At 57.9% G+C, this 16,900-nt stretch overlaps 1 protein-coding gene across 5 annotated transcripts in view; it reads right to left on the bottom strand.

The window, feature by feature from the left end:
• BCR (BCR activator of RhoGEF and GTPase) overlaps nt 1-16,900 on the bottom strand; it is a 108,082-nt gene that overhangs the window by 67,773 nt on the left and 23,409 nt on the right. The window lies entirely within an intron of this gene.

Here is a 16,900-nt window from a genome sequence, read left to right as displayed (position 1 = left end):
ACATGGAGCCCAGCCCAGGGCCCAGCCACCGGCAGGAGGACCCACCTTCCCCACTTCCGCCTCGGCACTGCCCCTCCTGCAGGAAGCCTGGGGAGGGTCCAGAAAGGAGGTACGTGTACACCGTGTTCACAGCAGCATCATTCGCAATGGCTGAAAGGTGGGGTCAACCCACGCGTCCATCGGCAGAGGAATGGATGAGCCAAATGCGGTCCAGCGACAAAATGGAACATCACTCAGCCTTAAAAAGGCAGGAAGTTCTGCTCTACCTGATGGGCATGGATGAGCCTTGAGGACACTATGTAGTGAAATAAGCCAGTCACAAAGGACAGATGCTACAGGGTCCACTGGTCTGGAGACATTGGTTTGCTCAGGCTGCCATAACAAGATCCCACAGACTGAGTGGCTTAAACAACAAAAACTTAATTTCTCCCAGTTCTGGGAGCTGAAGTGTGCCAGCTGGGTTGGTTCTAGGGTGAGCTCTCTTTCTGGTGTGCAGATGGATGGGCTCTGGCTGAGTCCTCATCCGGCCCTGTCTGGTTGCATGTTCGTGGACACAGTGAGTGTAGCTCACTACTACCATTGGGGGTTAGGGCTTCAACAGATGAACTTTAGGGGGACATCAGTCCATGACAATCAGTCCACGACCTGTGAGGTACCCAGGTCAGGTAAATTCACAGAGCCACAAAGTAGAATGGTGGTGCCGGGGGGCTGGGGGAACGGGGAGTGGGGAGTGACTATTTAATAAGGACAGAATTTCTGTTTGGGAAGGTGAAAAAGTTCTGGAGATAGATGGTGGTGATGGTTGTACAACAACGTGAATGTACTTAACCCATTGAACTATACACTGAAAGATGGTTAAGGTGGTAAATTTTACGTCGTGTATATTTTAACACACACACACACACACACGCACACACACACACACACACACAAATGATCTGCCAGGTTTGGAGATTTAAGAAACAAACAAACAAAAGAAGGGCAGTGTTACGGGTTGCACTGTGTCCCCCAGGTTCATATGCTTAAGTCCTAACCCCATTATATCAGAGTGTGACCTTCTCTGGAGACAGGGCCTTTACCAAGTTGAAATGAGGTCATTAAGGTTGGGCACAATCACAACATAATCGTGTCCTTGCAAAAAGGGGAAATTTGGAGACAGACTGGCACACAGAGAGAACGCCCCGTGAACAGGAGGGCAGCTGTCTACAAACCAAGCAGGGCTCGGCACACCTCCACCCTCCCAGCGCACACGGGGCTGCGGCCCTGGCCTTGAGATTCCGCATTTTGTTTCTAGGCCCTGACTCTGCACCTGTTCCACCCACCTCCCCACACAGAGAGGACCGGGCACTCTGGCCCTCTCCTCCTGCAGCACGAGCCCTGGGCTCACCCCCTCTTCCTCCCCTGTCCGCCAAGCGAGGCCTGGCCCTGCCTTTCCCACAGGCAGAGGCCCTGGCACCCAGCCCCACGAGCAGCTCAGGGGGAGTGACCAGAGTACCCTTATCTCGGCCACCGGCCCGGAGGGCCCGTTTATCTCTCCTTTCCACGCGGTTCAAAGGAAGCTGGTGCTGAAGTGGTGCATGCAGGCACCGACTCCACAACAGGAAGATGGCGTGGGCGCGGGTCCCTCGGCACCAGCCGCCCCACGTGGTCACTCCTGCTGCCCAGGGACACACCTCTGGCCCCAGGGCTCTCCTGTCCGGAGGGCTGCCTCAGAGGTGGCATTTGTACTGTTGACTTGATTAACTGTTCTTAGAGCTCTCAGTAGACTGGACAAGGGGACATTCAGGGTGACCTGCCTGCAGCACCAGGGTCCAGGTGGGGCCGGCTGCTGGCAGCGCCTGGGGTAGACACCGTTTCTTACAGAGCTCAGTTTCCACCTCTGCCTCCGGGAGGGTCAGAGGTCCCGAACTCTGAGGCACCTGTGAGCAGGGGAGGGCAGAGGCCGAGAGGGGAGCCCACTCCCCACCTGCCGTCTGCTGTGGTGCCGTGTCTGCCCGGAGCCCCTTCGCTCATCAGGGCAGGAGGGACTCCCTCCCGGACCTGGGCAGAGCAGCCCCCAATGAGCCCAGAGCTGGAGTGTGGGGGGGGAGGTGGGGAGGAGCCTGGAGCCGAGTGCTCTCTGGTCCTCTTGGCACCATGGTGCGGCAACAGTCTCGGAGACCTCACTGCAGAGCCGGCACTGGGGCAGCTGGCCCAGCTGCTGCGGGGAGGATGTGCCCGAGTGTGTCTGGAGTGGAACTGAGATCAGCTCCCCTGAGACGTGTGTGAAGCAGTGAAAGAAGCAGTTTGGGGTTGTGCCTTGGCTGCCCCCTTCCACGTACATACAGGGGACTCCGGCCATGGGGGACCTGGACCAAAGGCATCACCGGAGCCCAGAGCAGCTCAGGTGGTGATTACTGGGGGGCTTCCTCTCTGTGCAGCTCCAGGACCACTCACTCGGTGGATCCCACCCTGCTTCTCTGACCCCACCGACGGCAGGCTGGCCAGGTGCAGGGCATGGGCTCTGCCAAAGCAAAGATGGCCGGCCGGAGACCAGACTGCGGGGCCCCTGCTTGGGGCTCTCACACCCGGGGACTCGGAGGGTGTGGGCTGAGTGCCCTCCTGCCCAGTCTGTGCTGGAGGCTGATCAGGGCTTTGATTTGGGGGAAATCCCTGTGGGTCTGGAGGAGGCCAGGGTGACTCAGGGCTTGGCCCTCATTTTCAACCTCTGGCATCACCTGCTCCAGCAGATAAGGGGGTGGGGGAGAACTGTAGGCCTAAGGAGTCCACAGTGAGTGACCGCTGGCCCCCAGTCTTCCTGAGCTCCAGCTCCCCCCTCTGAGGGCAGCCGTTACCCAAGGCTCATCTACCTTTCTGGCCTCTGCCATCAGGAAGCTTGGGGGCCAGGTGGCACAGTTCATGCACCCCAGGGACCTCAAACACTCCTTGGACCTTCATTTTTGTTTTCTTCCCATGGTCTTATTTCACAGTTTAATTTCTGAGAGCTGCCTCAGTCCTTCTGAAAACAGGCAAATAAAACCTACAAAAACACATGGTCCACCCAGCCTGGCAAGCTCCCTGGCCCACATCCTGCTCTCCTTCCTTGGGACCTGGAGGCCCTGGTGCAGTGGGAGCCCCTCCTCTGGGAGGGGCAGGGTGGGGCGTCTCCCGAGAAACCCTACAAACCTCCTCCTTAGGCTCCATAAGTGATTCATTTCCTACAAGTGTCCCGTGCTGTTTTCCAGCACAATCTCTGTTCTATATGAATCAAGATTCTGGCTCACACTTTCTGCCATGACTGATGTGAGTTTTCCCTTTATTCTTCCCACAGGGCCCAAAGTCATTCTTCTATAAAAGTGAGTGAGTGGTGTGTGTGTGTGTGTGTGTGTGTGTTTTACCTCTGCTGTATGTGAAGGGAGCTAATACATTCTTTTTGTCTTACGGTGTGTCACCTGTGCTGATGGGTTCTTGGCAGAGTTGAAGGAAGAGTCTCCCAAGCTGCATAACAAATTTCTAGGTCTATGGTGATGGCAAGAAACAGCCAGGTTATGAAACTGAGGAGAGGAAGGTGGTGGGGACTTCTCCCGGTTACTAGGGCCGGGGTCAGCAAACTATGGCTCAATCCAGCCCACGGCTCGCTTTCGTAAATAAAGTTTTACTGGAACACAGCATGCTCATTGGTCTCTGCAAGACATACAGCTGCGTTCGCGCTGTGATGACGAGGTTGAGTAGCTGTGACAGATACCACATGGCTTGCAAAGCTGAAAATGTTTACTAGCTGGCTCTTTGCAGAAACAAGGTAGCTGACCCCTGGTTTAGGATAAAAAGCAGAGGTGGAGAGGCCCCAGAATAATGGCTCTATGTAAAGAGAGTCTCTTCTCAGCAGTTTTATCTTTTAAAATAGGTTTAATATGGAAATGCCAACCCCCTCATTTCCACCTGAAAGGGGCCAGAAAAACTGGGTCATGAGATCTAGGTCTGGGTGGAACTGATGTTAAACTTGGCTTGGGGACCAGGCCCAGGATCGGCCGCCGGTGGTAATCTGGAGGCGGCTGTGTATGTGCTTCCGTGACAGGGAGCTGCCTGCTGTGAACGCAGCTTCACCTTGAGCTTGAAAAAGTCCCCTCAAAGCCAAAACCACGCAAACCCTGAGCCGCCCGAACACACTGAGTAGTTGCAAGAGCATAAAGTAGAGCCTTGAAGAAAGCAGGTGAAGATGTGGCTTTGGACGGCCTGCAGCCTTGGACTGAAGGTGCCACTTGCTGTTGGCATTCTCCACTCTGCACCGTGTGCCTGGTGGCAGCAGGCACTGTCCTGTGCTCCGCCTCAGCAAGGCCCAGCCGTGTAGCTCCCCTGACCACAGAGGTGAGGAGGGAGCCTCCCGGAGAGAAAGGGGAATAGCCGGCGTTTGAGCTGCCGGGGGACAGAAGGAAGAACATCTTGACTGCAAGCACGGTTAAACACGGAAAAGCTGTCAGGGGAGTGTGAGAAATTCCCATCTGGGGAGGGCTCTGGGGAGGATGAACCGTATGCCTGGTGACCGGCATTGGCCTCACTGGCCCCCGGAAGAAAACCTTTCCCCCTCTCTGATTCAGCAGCTCTCTCCCCCCAGATCCCCTCCCCGCCACAAATCGTTGGCTGATCAGATCCCAGCAGCACAGAGCCCCTGAGAACGTCTAAGGCCCTGAGTTACTGGAGGTTTCTTTTCTGGGATGGTTCTTGAACTGAAGAAATCTCCTGGGAGGCAGGACCATCTCACGAGGTCCTGATGCCTGCTGTGCTGAGCCTCTGTCAGGCCAGCCCCAGGGTGGCCTTGTCAGCCCTGGAGTGGTTATGGGCATGGGCGTGGGGGTGGGGGTCCCAGCAGGTTCCATTGAGAGGAACCCAGACTCTGGTCATCAATGGTAACAAATGTCCCACTCTGGTGGGGGGAGGGGGCGCCGATATGGTGGCAGGTGTGCCTGAGTGGGGGCAGGGGGCATATGGGAAATCTCTGGACCTTCCTTTCAAAGTGCAGTGAACCTAAAACTGCCCTAAAAGAAATAAAGTTTTGGGCTTCCCTGGTGGCGCAGTGGTTGAGAACCTGCCTGCCAATGCAGGGGACACGGGTTCGAGCCCTGGTCTGGGAGGATCCCACATGCCGCGGAGCAACTAGGCCCGTGAGCCACAACTACTGAGCCTGCGCGTCTGGAGCCTGTGCTCCGCAACAAGAGAGGCCGCGATAGTGAGAGGCCCACGCACCGCGATGAAGAGTGGCCCCCACTTGCCGCAACTAGAGAAAGCCCTCGCACAGAAACGAGGACCCAACACAGCCATAAATAAATAAATAAAATTAAAAAAAAAAAAAGAAAGAAAGTTTTTAAAAAAGCAAACAACAACTACAAAGAAGTCACTGCCAGGACGTCCCTCAAGTCCTGAGATTCCTACCCCATCCTCCTGTCCCTATCTGCCTTTCAGAGCCCCTGGACGGCTATTTCACGTGATTTGTCCAGACATTTTAGCTGGGGCGAGTGGGAAGGTTGGTGCGCTTTCTCCACCTCCCCTGGAACTGGGAGTTCACACTTCTGCCTTTGACTCTCCTCCTTTGTGTGTGGAGGTACTCCCTGGATTGAGCTCCCGGGAGCTCTCCTGCAGCCCCTCCTGAAACCCCTGAGCCTGGCCCAGCTGACACTTGCACTGCAGATTCAGGCCGGCCCTCGGGGGAGCCCCGTGTCCCTAACAACCAGGATGGCGTCCAGCTTGTGATGCTGGGAGCCCCTCTCTGCCTCCCTGGTTTCCTCGGCCGCATGCCCTGGTTGGGCCCGTCCCTGCCCTGCCGCAGGACCCTCTGTGCATTTCCGAGGCCTGACTCAGAGGTCCTCACAGGGTGGCCACAGCTGCACGCTAAAGTTCCTGCCCACATTTCCAGGGGGAGAAAGGCTTCAGGCCACCTGTGCATGGAGACCTTCGCCAGCATGGGGATTCCTGGGGCCGGGGGATGCCAGAAGTTGTCCTACGAGCCAGCCCTGCCTTCCCAGCAGCCCCACGGCCAGCTGTCACCCACCCCTGCAGTTGTCCCGGACGCATAGCGGTCCTCTGTGGCATGTGCCCCCCGTGGTATGGGGTTCCTGCTTCTCTGTGGTGGGGGCCATGGGTGGAGCAGGGAGCACTGTGTCTGGGACCATCTGGAGGGGCAGAGGGTGTCAGGTGGTGATCGTTCCTCTCTGTGTCTGTTTTCCCATCGTCAGATGGCAGTGATTTGAGTAATCTGTAGGGCTATGCCGGGATTTGCAGTAAGGTCTGTAACAGCCTGGCACCTGGTAGGTGCCTTGGGAAGGAGGGGCTTTGCATCCGACACGATTTCCCTAGAGGGCCGGGCAGTGCACTTGCAGGGAGGCTGAGCTGGCTGTGCTCTCCCCGCCACCGCCCGCTGCCGTAAAGAGCAGGCCTGGAATCCAGTAGGAACGCGCCATGCGTTCTTCCCCGGATACTCTAGCCACCTGCCCCATCTGGCCGGGCCCGTGCAGCACGTGGGTCCTTGAGCTATGCCCCCACCCATGCCCATTCCCACATTTTTGCCCCGTTTTTAGAAGGAGGGTCGGACACCAGGCTAGAACGGCAGATGGGGGAGGGAAGTCCCAGAGGAGTAAGTCTTTGGGGTCTGCCACCCTCTCCCTCAGCCCTTTCCGGTTCCCCCTGTGGCCTTGCCTTGCCCGCCTGCTCCCTGGGGCGCCCTCAGCCGGTCCGAAGGCCGTTCATCCCCTGCACGCCACCCTGTCCATCTTCTCCAGCCTCCCCTCCCAGGGACTTGCTCTCCACCTATTAACTCAGACCTCAGCGTGAGCCCCTAACTTTTATGTTGCTCTCCAGCACTTGGAAGCCTTGAGACCCAGTGCTCAGGCAAGGACACTGTGCTGATCTTGGGTCCTGGCCCAGCTGGGCTGAGCACCCAGGCCCCAAAGGCCCCTGGGCAGGCACCTTCCAGGATGCTGCCTTGCCAAGAGCACTGCCCAGCACCTCCCCCTCAGGACGGGAGGCCAGCGGACCAGCTGAATCCTCTTTTTATTGATGAGAAGCCAGGGGCCCAGAGAGACACAGTAAATTGCCAAGGTCACCCAGCTGGGCAGCAGTGGGGCTGGGCTGGGGCCAAGCTCCGCTCTCCTCTGCATGTTGAGTTCTGCCCGGAGCCAACCAGCATGGAGGTGGCCACCCTGCCACCTGGAAAGGTTGGTGCCTTGGGGCAAACGGGGCCTGACCAGGTTGGAGGTCGCTCATCAGCTGTGTCCCTGTGGCTAGTCAGCGAGCCCACGTGATGTGCCTGTGGGCACATGTGGCCCCTCAGCCTTGAGGGGAGATGGCCAAGGAGGGGGACACAATTGCTGCTATGCTGTAAGGATGTGGGGAGGCTTCCTTAACGAGGTCCCACGTCGGGGGCCAGACCAAGGGGCTTCTGTCCTGCGTCAGTTTGGTGACCACAGTGGGAGCTGCCGGTCTGAGAAGCTGGGTTAGGCTCCCTTTGGTGGGTGCACGTGCCTCACACATGTGCACACATATGAACGCACACAGATGCACATGCACACACTCAGGCACACAGACACCTCTTTGCAAGGAAGGGGAGAACGTGGAGGGACAGAGATCCGCTCAGAGGGTTTCAGCCTGGACTTGGTCCAGAGCCTCAGAGAGAAGAATCTTTCCGGACTCTCAGGATCTGGTGGGAAATCTCCCGTGGGGCTCCTCTGCACCTGTCGTGGTCTCCCAGGCTCCTGACGTCCTCAGGGTGTCTGCGTTGGAGCATCCCGAGGGCCCACGTGCACCCCGGCTCCCGCTTGGATGCTTGATTCTTGAAATGCGCACGGAGCAGCCCGTGCAGGTGTTTCCACGCCGCCCCCACCGGCCCCCACCGGCCCCCTCCTGGCGCTGGCAGTTCCCTGCCCGGCGCTGACAGGCTGTTCTTGTTTGGAAACAGAGAAGACACCATCGCTGCTTTTCTTCCCCTTTCCCAACACATGAGGCTGCGTTGGGTGCTGCGTGTCAGGTGCTGGCTCTGCGTGTGCAAGTGGTGGGCGGCGCGCCCCCTCCCCATCAGCGCTTCCCCTCTGGGTCCCCAGGAAGCACGGTGACCTCGCCTGCTGTGCAAGGTGTGCCAGCCTGGACCATGGACACGTGGGGTCCCCGGGCAGATGCTGGAGGCTCTCCCTTTGTCACTAACCCAAAAAATCACTTCCAGTTTTTGTGATTCAGAAGTGAGCCCAGCCCCTCACCCCTCAGATGTCCTGAAACCCAGCCGGGTCCTCCGGTGGCCATCAACTGGGGAGGGGTGGTGGTGGTGGGGGGGGATCTGTGCGAGCACTTCTGCAGAGACTAGCACACAGCCAGGCTCTTGGAGAAGGTGGATGGCACTTGTACCCCGTTGTCTTATCAGGCTGTTGCCTTGTGGGTCCAGCACCCCCGTGGGCTGGTGGTTACGTGTGGGTGTGGTTTGTTTCTTTTGATCTGGCCCTGGGCTGGTGAGTGAGTGGGGTGGGGGATAGCGCCTCCACAAATAGCCCCTGTGTCCCGATGGTCAGTGGTCTGAGGAGGGACAGGACTCGGACGAGTGTGTAAGGAGGGTTCTAGTATCTGGACGCAGGTTGTGAAGCAGGCAGAAAGTCGAAGGGGCTCATGCACGGTGGGTGGGAGAAAGAACCTGGGGGAATGACCCTTGGTGGGTGAGGGGGTCAGATTTTTCAGGGGGGCATCTCAGAGTGCCTTCCCCCCTGAAGGCCAAGGGGCTGCACCCGTGGGGGCTGACTCCCCAGGGCTGAAGGGCATAGTGGCTAGAGGCTGGCTTGTCACCCCTGCTCTGAGGCCTCTCATGTGACACTTCGCTGGGCACTGGCCAGCCCAGGTGCCTGCCAGGTTTTAATGCCCCCCCAGAGAAAGGCTGGTCCCACCACACAGGTTCCTTGAGCTCCGCCATCCGGTTCCATGTGGCTCGGGGCATGGCTGTCTCCTCCCCAGGATGCACCGTGGCTGAGTAGCTAGGAGGCCAGGGGATGCTTGTCTGCACTGCAGCTGCAGTGCTAATGCAAGCGGCCTCTCTGGAAGGGGTGGGAGGGAGCTGCTGGCTCGAGTCCAGCTGTCCAGATAGACCAGCTCCACCGTCTGATTGCCCCGGGTGACATTCCCTAGCCCCCAGCCCCCAGCCAAGAGCAGAGTGTCTCAGGCTGGAGTAAGGCGAGACCTGGAGACATACACCTGCATGGCTGGGACTAATTCTGAGTCTCCGAGACGCTTTAGAAAGCATGCAATGTGGGGAGGGTCCTTGTGGGCAGAGCCCTGGGAATAAGCAGTCGGGCTCCTTCATGGTGGCGGAAAGGGGACTGACAGCTGCTGGGTGCCTGCTGTGCGTCATGTGCTGCATGGGCGTGTGGCCTGATTGGTCTCCGCCGTCCTCCTGTGCAGGGTGGTGGCGGTGCCCAGTCTGGAAGTACAGAGACATCAGGTCAGTGACCTGAGGCAGTTGACTGGGGCCCAGGAGTCGGGCTTGTTTTCTTCAGGCCTGCTCGGGAAGCCCGAGCTCAGATTCTGTGCCTTTAACAGTACCCGCAGGAATTGCTAGCCTGTGGTGTGCGTGCTGGGCGGGGTGACCTGGCTGAGCCGAGCTGCTGTTCTACCACACGGGTATTTCTGGGAGAAGTGCCAGGCTCAGAGCTGGTGTCAGGTAGCCCTGGGAGCCCTTCCGGATGCCTTGTCCTCCCTGGATCACACAATTCTTGAGGGAAGGGCCTCTTCCTAGTGGATCTACACCTGATGGGCCCAGGGCCTCCTGCTGCGTGGTGGCCCATGCTGCCCTGTCTGCGGATTGAGTCTCTCTGGAGGACTCGTCTTCCCCAGGAGGTGTTCAGAACCAATACCCCAGGCCCCATGGGAACGGGCTCTCCTGGTGGCCCGCGGGTGGCCAGCTGGAGCCCTAAGTGGGGGTCTGGCAGCTGTGCCCACTGGGGGCAGCATGACCAGTCCCATTTCCTCCCACGGGCCAGGGCAGCAGGACAGGAGCCTGGCTGACTGCAGACTGAGCCATGGGGCTTGAGCAGGCTGTCACACCGCAATGACAACTGGGATTATCACTGGAGGTGGTAATTCCCACATGACAGTTTCAAGTTTCAGGTCAAGAGCTGAGGCTAGTCCTCCGTCTCCTCTCACATCTGGACAGAGATCCTCACCAGCTGACTCCCCTCCTGGTTCCTCAGCTGTTTTTGAGACCCTGAGCCCCAAGGGGTGGGGAAGCACCTCGCGTCCAGGACACCGGGGGGCCGCACCTTCCTGGTGGGTGGCTCTGAGATGGTGGCTTTCAGAGTGGACCAGAGGGACAGAATCACCCCGACCCACGGCGGCCCGACAGGTGCCACGGGCCCTGCTGACACATGACTCCCAGCCCCGGGAAGAACCTTCCCAGCAGCCCCATGAGAGTGGGCCCCGTCCCATTTCCCAGAGTGGAGCCCTCAGCCTGGCGTGGACGTAGAGGGCAGCACCGAGGGTGCAGTCGGGCAGGAGAACGTGGTGTAGTTTTCTGGGACATAGTGCCAGCAGCCGTCGCAGGCTGGACCACGTGAACAGCCGAGGCTTCCAATAATTACGATGTTTGTGCTTCTCGACGCGTCCCCCTCTGACAGGGGCCTGCTTGTCACCCCAGGGGTGTGTGGGTGGGCTGTCATTATCTCCACTTCACTGGTGGGAACGTGAAGAGATGAAACAAGTCCTCTGGCCTGCAGTGAGCCCGGCTTGTCTGTTGTCTCTCTTTTCCGAAGGGATGATTAGAGGTCAGGTGGGGGGAGGCTGGGAACAGATGGTGTTATGTTCCCTTTTCCAAATGTGTGAGTCCAGGATGCGCGAGTTCCTGGCACTCCCAGGATTCCTGGGCAGAGAAGGTTTACCAGAGGGAAAATGAGACTTTGAGACCCTGCACCTCCGGGTCTGTTCCTTAGCCTCTGACATCTGCTCACATCCGATACATCTCAAATTCTGGTGTAAAATACCAGATTAGCACTGCCTTGTCCCAGCCCACTCTGGGTTCAGTCCCAGGGTGTCTGAAATTGGTGATCCAGCTCAGGGTGTGGCTGGACCCATGAGGCTCCAGGAGGTAGCCTTGGCCGGGGAGACCTGCCTGCGTGGACCCCGCTTTGCAACTCAACTTGCCAGGTCTGGGGCTCAGGACCCATGGCTTCCACTTGTAAACCTTCAGCTTTTCTCTGAAAACAAGGTGCCAATGGCTCTCTTGCGAAGATGCTAGGATGCTCACTGGTTTGAGGCAGTGCACCTGGCCAGTACCTGTTGCGCCACTGCTGTGTGTTGCCTTCCACGGGTCTCAGAGCCCTTGCGGATGCACCGCCACGTGCAGGACTGTGCACATGCTCTCAGAGACATGTGAGGGAGTGGGCGTCCTCATCTATGAGATGAGGCTCAGAGACGCCTGTGTGGACGGGCCAGAGCCCAGCCCCGAGCCACTGCTCCTCTCCCCCATGGGCTGCATGGGCACAGATACATGTACGCACACACACGCTTACGCACATGCGCTCACAGACGTGTGCACACCCACACCCTCGTGCACACATTCAGACTCCCTTGGTTGATCCCTCGTCCCACTGCTAGATGATGCCCCTTCCTCTGCTCTATTCGGAGATGCAGTCCAGAGACTCAGAGGGACTAAGGTGAGGGCAGGAGTTCCGCCCAGGTACCCACCCCACCTCTGCCCAAGTGGGAGGCCCAGGCTCTTGAAACCAGCGTCCCAGGCCCTGATGACCCAGCTTCGGCCTCTCTGTTCTGCCGGAGAGGGAGGCTCAGGCTCTTGAAACCAGTGCCCCAGGCACCGATGACCCGGCTTCGGCCTCTCAGTTCTGCTCGGGGCCTGTAGCTGCCCCCTTCCACCCAGGCACGTCTTCCTGCGCCCTTTGCCCTTTGCCAAATCCCACCCACCCTTACCCTGCTCCACGAGATCTCCACCCTTCAGCTCATGCTGGAACAATCCCCCTGCCCTGAACTTTCACTTAGCATCTGTGCAATTTACTGACGGTCACAGAACCTTTCCCACCATCTGCTGTGAACTATCACTTTACTTCTCATTTTAATTCTCAAATATTTGTGTTCCATCTCCCACTTAGGCTGGAAACTGCCCGTGTCAGACTTGTCTGTGCCTCACTGTGCCTTGGAGGGGGCCCAAGACAAGACAGGCAGGTCTCCCTTCCCTCTGCAAACATTAACTGAGCGCCTACTACGTGCTCCGCATTGCCCCGGGCAATGGGGATGCGGGAGTGAACACAGCAGGCTGTGACCGCAGGACTCCGGGAGCTTGCTCTGGAGGGAGACCGACAGGAGGGACGGGTGTGGGAACCCTGGACAAGTGTCACTTTTCATAATAAAGATGACTCCCCCATCCCCAAAGCTGCCTGTCGAAGGCAGAGAAACCAGTGAACCCAACCGGGAAAACAAAAGCTACATTCGCCAATAGTGGGGGATCTGTCCTGAGTCTTAAGAAATAAAGTTTCCTTCACCCTGGAAGTGAGATCCCTAAAGACCTGAGGGAGCTGGGACCTTCCTTAAGAGGCACTGAGCAACGTGGGTGCCCTTATCTGGCCTCTGCCTTTGGCAGGCACATGGGTAAAAGGGGGCTACCTGTTCCCCTCCCACCAGGTCCTACAGGATCCCCCAGCCCCTTGCTCTGAACCCATCATCTGGGATCCCTTCTGTGAAGACATCTCCCATCCACCCTGGGGTGAGGTGTGTGTGCAGAAGCAGGAGACCCACCATGTACATCACTGCCAGAAGGAACTGGGGTGAAGATGAGAAGGTGGGAAGCAGCGTGAGGACCGGGCAGGGGGAGCTGGAAATGGCCCACCCAGGGCTCCTCTGTGAAGCAAAGGTAACTCCGCTCTCCCTGGGGAGGGTGAGCCTTAGGGAAGAGCATCAGAAACCTGCCATCTCCACCTGGGGTGTGAGCAGGTCATTTTACATCCACGTCTTGATTCTCCAATTTTTAAGAAAGGGAGTAAATTATGGATATGAAATCCTCGTACCCTGGGAAGAATGAAATATTGCAGCCAAAGCAATTCTGGTTCACTGTCAAGGCAGCTGGTACCAGGAGACAATAAGGTGACGTGAGCCCATTAGAGTGAGATACTCAACCCAAGGAGGCCTGGTCTGTGCAGACCCTGCCCCACCGCCAACGGATGGGCCCCACCGTCAATGGGCAGTGACGGTGGTAACAGGAGGCCTCCACTCTCCAGGTGGCAAGGCGGTGCACACATAAGCACTGGAGAGCCTGGACAGGCATGAGGAGGCATGAACGAGGGGCCGGGACAGGGCAGAGGAGGGAGTGGGGTCCAGGGGCAGAGAAGGACGTGGGGTGGGACAAAGGAGGCTTGTGAAGAAGGTAGCATCAGAGCTGGGCCCCAGAGGACAGATGGATCTGGGCAGGTGGAGACATGGCGGAGCATGGAATTCCAGGCGAAGAGATGGGGTTTGGGAGGCATGCAAGGGAGTAGGATCTCAGCGCTGGTGGGGAGGAGGGAGTTCTGCTCTGAGGGCAGCTCCCACGAGGCTGGGGAAGCGGAGTGCAGGTGTCCTGCAGGCCTGCCTGCCTGGGAAGTGCAGAGGCTGAGGCTCTGGGAAGACAATCTGGTGTGTACACAGGCTGGAAGGACAGGTCACAGGCACGGTGGGGGTCAGGCCTGCCCACTGGGCTCTGTGTGGGGCTGGTTTGGAGCACAGTGGGGAGCAGCCGGGTAGGAGCCTTGCTGCTAAGATAGCATCTAACGTCAGGGACAGGCCTGGAAGACGCCCTCCGCCCACTGAGCATCTTCGACTTTTTGCTGACTCGCTGGATCTCCAGCCTTGAGAAAACCCTGGCCGCTGGAAGATGCTCCCCTCCGCCCCGCCTGCTGCTGGTTTACACTCTCTGCTCCTCCACTTTCTCCCCTCCCCCCAGATTATTTTTAAAAGATTAGATTTCCTGTTTTCACTGTGGAGCTGGCCTGGCCCTCTGTCCATCCATGGCCGTCACTACCGGCGGGGCAGGGGCAGGGCAGGAGCGGGCGTGCTGCAGGCCCTTCCCAAGAGCCAGCTCCTCGCCCTGCACCCGCTGGGCCCTGTAAACACCATGTCCTCCCAAGCAGGGCCGGCGGCGATCTCTCCCACGGGCCCGGGGCCTCGTAATGGAACAAGTAAATAGGTGATTCAGCCTAGCTGCTGACGGCCACTCACCCTCGGAGCTGGCTCACTCCAGCGTGGATAAAACAGCCCTCTCCACCTCTTCTCCCTTCCCCTCCCCTCCCCCAGCGCTGGGGCCTGGGCCACCACCTGGATGTCCTGGGCTGAAAGCAAAGGATCCCCACTATGAGAACCAGGGTCCACCACGCCTGTCCAGTCCCTTGTGGCTTGAATTGCCGTCAGGCTGGTCCTCAGCCACCACTGCCCCAGACAAGTTTCAGGGCTCCCAACCAGGTCCACTGTGCTGCAGAGAGGACCAGACCCCTGCTTGTAGTCACCCCTGAGACCAGGAGGGCCTGAGGCAGTGCCTTCCCAGCTGTCCGGACCCTATGGCGGCCCCCAAGGTGGGAGCCAAGCTGGGACGATGTAGGGGAGGGGGAGTGTCAACCAGGTTCATCTGCCTTATATCCTGGGGGTGTCACAAATTCTGGCTAAGGATTCTGCAGCTGTTAAAGAAAAAGTTGAAAAACACTGGGTCAGGGAAAAGAACTCAGTTTCTGGGCGATTCCTCCCAGCTGGGCACCAGGCAGTGTTCTGGATTACCTCCCGGAATCCTTACAGGGTTCCTGGGGGACGGGGTGGGGGTGGTGAGGAGACAGAAGCTCCAAGGCTGGCCACCTGCAGCAGCAGGAGCAGACCTGAATGCTCACCCAGCTCTGAGGGCTCCCCCCTGCCCCTGACCCGCCCGGGGAGCCAGGGCACCGGCAGGGCCTGCAGATCAGGCCAGAGGGGGGGGCCAATGGGGTCCTGAGGGCCTGGGTGCCCAGGAGGAAGAGAACAGTGAGCACAGGAAAGCCAAGAAGGGGGCAGGTCCCCATGCAGCAGGGGGGGATTTCTCTGACCAGAGGAGGGTTAGTCAACAGCCTGAGTTTCCCCTAGAGCGAAGCCCACGAGCTCCGGGCAGGTCCAGACTGCTTCCCTGCTCCCGGGGCACAGTTGTGCAAGATCCAACTTTTCGCCATGAGGCGGAGATGCAGGAACCTGGGCCACGGCTCTCTCTCCAGCAGGATCTCCCACCCACTGACCGGCCACGGCCCAGAGCCCAGGCTGCGTGGGAACGCCCTTCCTCCCTCCAGTCCTCACGACCGTCCCACGTGTAGGCGGAGTGCGGTTTCCCGTGTACTTATTTGATTAACTTATTATTTTGAAACACTTTCAAACTCACACAAAACTGGAAAGCAAAGTACAAAGAACCATTTGTTTAGGACAGCAATGACCTAAAAAGGGAAGCCGGGACGATAGACAAATACACCTCCTGCCCGCACTGTCCTCAGACAACAGGGGCCCCATGATGCCCCCTCATCCTATGAGGATGCTCAGCTGGTGCTGGCTGGGGCCACGCCTGCCTCTCGAAGGTGGTCAACCAACACCTCCAATGGCCTGGGTCCCTTCATGCCGCCCAAGGCCCATCCACCCTCTGTCCAGGTGACAAGGCACAATGGAGCTGGAAGGCGCCCACTTACTATCTTCTTCCCAGAGTTCAGGCCCCAGTGTCCTGCACCAGCCAAGACTGCACGTCTAGGGGACCTAACAGTTGGGCCCCCCACGCCATCATTCTCAAGCTAGGCACCCAATGGCTGGCGTGCAGAGAATTTTATTTTAAGCCTATTACATAAACATGGCAGAAGGCAGCATAACCAGGGCACCAGGAATCACACCCACCTGTGTCCACACACTGTGGCCATGGGATGCCACTACCCCTCCTGTCAAGAGGCAGAGTCGAGTCCTAGTTCTCCACCACCCTGGACCAGGGCTGGCCCTGGGACCTGCTTTGACCAATATGACAGAGGTGATGGGGTTTGAGTTCCACAGCCCAGACCTCAAGAGGCCTTGCAGCTTCTACCTTTGTCTTTGGAACCCAGGCTCCATGTGAAGGCGCTCAGGCTGGAATGAGGGCTGATCACAGGGAGAGAGAGGTCCCAGCATTCCACTGTCCCCACCAGATGACCACCCACCAATACACACACAGAGTCACAAGAGATTAAATCATGCTCTTTCAAGCCACTCAGTGTGGGGATGGTTTGTTACACAGCAAGAGATGACAGATACAAATCCTAACACATACAGCTCTGTGTGTCACTCTTTCTACTTAGGAGCTTGAACCACGTGGCTACATAATCTTCACTGTTACCGTGTGCCGATTACATCATAGTCCGCCCAGCTAATGTAGCCCCTTTCCTATTGCGGGACTAGTTTTACTTTATTTCCAGCTTTCCACTGTTATGAATACAATGAATCAGCTCGTATAATAATACCAAAAGGAAAAGGGAAAAAAAAGTCCTATTTCCTTAGGAAAATCTAGGGTGGGATTCCTGGGTCTCTGCTTATAAACATGTTAATGACTCCTAAACAATGTAGACACTGAGAATTCAGAGAAAGGGGCTGGGAATAAACTTGGCTTTGCAGAAACCAGGCATCTGTATTCTGAAGCTAGGCCAGCTCAGCCAGATTTCCTGAACCTGGCTAAATTCAAGGGAATCTGGTTATTCTAGAAAATGACCCAGGTTTCCAGGAAAGGGCCAATGCCCGGAATCTCAGTCACTGCCTGATTCCTTGACTCCCTGGTCCCATAGCTTCCTTACACATCCCCATCACCTGAAGGCAGGCTCCCCGCCTCCAATTCCTGAACTGCTGACTGCAGGGCAGGACCACAGTCCACCTCAGGGCTGAGCCCACACTGTTGGTGCTGCTGGGAGGA

Source organism: Delphinapterus leucas, chromosome 14 (assembly GCF_059928025.1).
Source record: "Delphinapterus leucas isolate spDelLeu-1000000601 "Yukka" chromosome 14, BTC_Dleu_Yukka2, whole genome shotgun sequence".
Taxonomy (NCBI): domain Eukaryota; kingdom Metazoa; phylum Chordata; class Mammalia; order Artiodactyla; family Monodontidae; genus Delphinapterus; species Delphinapterus leucas.
Note: the sequence above shows the minus strand (reverse complement) of the source record. Positions and strands in the feature narration are given on the sequence as shown.